The following is a 3,779-nucleotide window of genomic DNA, read 5'->3' as shown; positions in this document are numbered from 1 at the left end:
CGTCGGTGTCTTTTCTTTCTAGGATTTGTAGCTTTTGGATGTTGCTTGTAGTCCCTTTCATGTCCGAAAACGTCTGTTGAGTGTTTGATGCGCAAAAAGTCGCACAGTGGGCGCAGAGGTCTTTGACGAGCATTTTAAAAAGAACAACAACCTGCTGCGGCAACTTGCTATTAAAGTTCTTTGTGAACACCGAAGACTTTCCTGACCGTGACTGCTGTCTTGAAGAATATAATGGTGCACAGTCTTCGCACCTATCTTTTATTAGCCAAAATAGGGTACTTACAGGTAATTGCAAATATACGTACTATACTATGTACCTTACACTATTTTTTCACAGAGTCTCCACTCCAGCTCAGACATTTTTCTCATCGCAGCACTAAATTCGAGAGGCCCTTGTCGTAGGTCAGCAATGCACGCGGCCTCCCTGGATGCTCATTGTCATGCAAGTCTTCAGGGCCTTTTTGCAAACTCGCAACAGCACCACAACGCTTCTCAAAGCAAGACACTTTTCCTCCTACGTGGGCTGCATTTCCCTATGGATATCAATGAGCGTTCATCCCCTACTCCATAGAAAATTAATCATACTTTGCTGCTCGTACGCAGTAGACATGTGATGCGCAACCAACATCTTCAACAACTGTCAGCAGCACCATGCCGTGCAGCTAACGGCAGATAAGGCCGAACCGGTTCAAGAAAGGTTCACTGCTGGGAATGGAGATGTTGACTTTGCATTTACAGCCGTAACTTGGCTGGAAAAAAAAATATAAATGGGCAAGGACTCTGATTCGCCCTCCTCAATAGAGTTTCCTTTTTCTCTTTAGCTGTACCTAAAAACTATATATACGAGGGCGAATAAGAGTCCTTGCCCACTCCATGATCAAGGTACTCATGCAGGAGCTTACAAAGGCATACAGAGCCTACGATGACAACATTCACAGACAGCTACACATGATCGACCCAGAGGGTAAATTCTGTTTGCCATTGAACGTTACGCGGAGCAAAACATCATTGCTACCCAAGATTCAGCTGGGCGTTGCTTTCACCCGTCGCTACATGCACCTTATCGGCCAATCGAACAGCCTTGACTGTGAACACTGCCAGATGCCTGAAACACTGGAACACGTACTGTACGATTTCCCAGCATATATGGTGGAGCGAAGGACGTTAGAAAGTTTCCTTGCCAGTGTTGGCAGGCAACCACTGTCGGAGGAAGCTATCCTGGTCAAATGGCCTGACACTGCAACTTCAATTAGTGCAACTAAAGTGTTGTTGAAGTTTCTGCAGGATACCAAGCTCGACGGGCGGCTCTAGCAAGGCAACTGTCTCAAACATAAGCACTCACCACTTCTCTTATCATCATCATTCATCCCAGTACTTTCACTCCCCTTCCCTCTTCCCCAGTGCAGAGTAGCTGACTAGAGCGTACTAGCTCAGGTCGACCTCTCTGACTTTCCTGTCAATAAATTCTGTTTTATTCTATATTTAGCTGTACCAAATTCTTGAATATTGACTGTGGCAGATAGCGCAGTTCTAACCCTTGATCCAAAATACTCGATGAGGCGGCCATTTTACGAAACATCAAAATGCTTATTTGAATAACATAAATACGATAATAAGCTGTTTAATTAATTGCTTTAGTGCACACATTTTATTCTATGAATTGAAGCTAGTGAGTTCTCAGACTTATCCACTTGGAACGAATTCTCAGGACCACACCAGTTTCAAGATATTAATTTTGGGTGTCCGACAAAATGCATTGGTGTTCCAGGTACTCTTGTGCTTCAATGAATGAAACAGCGTATTCTGTAAAAAAAAGGTAACTGGAACTCCAATGTGTTTCTTCAGACAGTTTGAAAAATAATGCCTCGAGATTGGTGCAGACCTGAGAATTCGCTCCAAGTGGATATGGCGTGCTGGCTCGCCGGCTATAACTCGTAGATTGAAATATGTGCAGTGAAGTAATTAACAATATGGTTAATTAGCCTGACTATGCTAATTCTTCAATTAAGTGTTCTGATCTTACATGGAAATAATAGCTGCCTCATCAAGTAATTTAGATCATGGGTTAGAATTACGCTACTTGCCACAGGCAATTTTCAAAACAATCTTGGAGCTAAAAAAACTCCCTATATATACCCATGAAACACGGAAGCAGCTATTTGATGTCTAAAAAATCTCTTGAACAGCTAATTCAAAAGTCTAATAGCTGTCCTGGTCAAGATCTTTTCTAAATGTGAACGCCTACAGATACTTTAGTAAGCCCTGCTAACGTTATGCTAAAAGCTGGCTAATAAACATCTCGACAAGAACAACTTCAAGAATTGTATTAGACGTTCCCAGAGTTGTGTAGGAGTGGCTTCGCAAGCATTATATATGCAGGCGAAGCCTGCATATATAATGCTTATATAAAGATGTTTTATAAACATCTTTACAAGAACAAAATTAGCATTTTATTAGACATTCCCAGAATTCTGTTATAATGGCTTCGGAAACAATACACAGGCTTTTATAGGTGTCCTTACAGCAGCATTTATAAATGGTTATCCTACAATGGCGTGGTAAAAAGCAAAATTAATGGCTACTTCAGCATACCATCCATGTGCAAGCTTCATATACATGGCATGTTATTATGTAAAACTGAAAAATAAATTGAAGCAGTACATTATTTATAATAACCTGCATAAAATTTAACGTGTGTAAATGGGCTCTTTGTGCAGTGACTCATCCAAAGCAAATGTGCATAATGTGCAGCAAAAGATTACCACCTGATCTTGTGAGAAAGCGGCTTTATTGACTAATAATATCGTTGTTTATGGCATCCAGGAACAAGGCGAAGAAGATAAGCAAATTTTAAGAGAGAAGGTGATTATGGATCTCTTTGGCAGAAAATTAGGGCAGACTTGCAAATCTGTGGTGAGAATTTACCGCCTTGGAAGGTGTCGTGGAAATAGACCAGTCATTGTCCATATCCGCTGCTGCGGAATGCAAATAAGTTGAAAGGCACTAATCTATAGATTAGTAATGATTATAGTTCTTCGACACAATATAAGCGATGACTTCTGTGGCAGTCTGAGAAAGAAGATAGGGCCAGAGGGTCTCTTATCCATGACAGGCTAAAATTAGATGGCGTACTTTACGTGTTCGATGAAGCCAGAAACGATCGAGCAGTTCTATCACCAAAAACATTTACGCAGGGTAGTGCAGAGGAAGGGAGCAAATCAGAGGAACTCAGCCACAGCACAGGGTCAAAGGATTCATGAGACCACGCATGCATGAGGCCAAAATGTCTTAGAGTGCTTAATCTTAATGCCTGTAGTATCGCGAACAAAACAAAAGAACTCGAATGCCTCCTCCTTACCCACAATCCCCATATCACAATAATAACGGAAACTTGGTTGCATGTTGGTGTACCAGACGAAGTAATAGTTGACGAATCGCACCATATTTTCCGCCGTGACCGTATGTCCCGGGGAGGCGGCATTGCAGTTATATTAAAAAAAAAACACATTTAGCTACACTGCTTCCCCAGATAGAAAACCATGAACATATTTTTTTGAAAATAAACTGCTGGTGACATGCACTTACATTGTGTGCTGTCTACAGGCCTCCTCCTTCGCCTTCTGAATTCTTGCTGGCATTATCAGATCACTATCACTAATTATGGCTCGAGATGTTAATCTGCCATCAATTGACTGGGCTTGCAGCATCACACCTCACCTGCTTGACAGCCCATTACAAGATATAATGCTGACAAGTGACTTAGTTCAAATTGTTCATGA

The sequence above is a fragment of the Dermacentor andersoni genome, chromosome 4, assembly GCF_023375885.2.
Source record: "Dermacentor andersoni chromosome 4, qqDerAnde1_hic_scaffold, whole genome shotgun sequence".
Classification (NCBI taxonomy): Eukaryota; Metazoa; Arthropoda; class Arachnida; order Ixodida; family Ixodidae; genus Dermacentor; species Dermacentor andersoni.
This window is presented reverse-complemented; position numbering follows the sequence as displayed.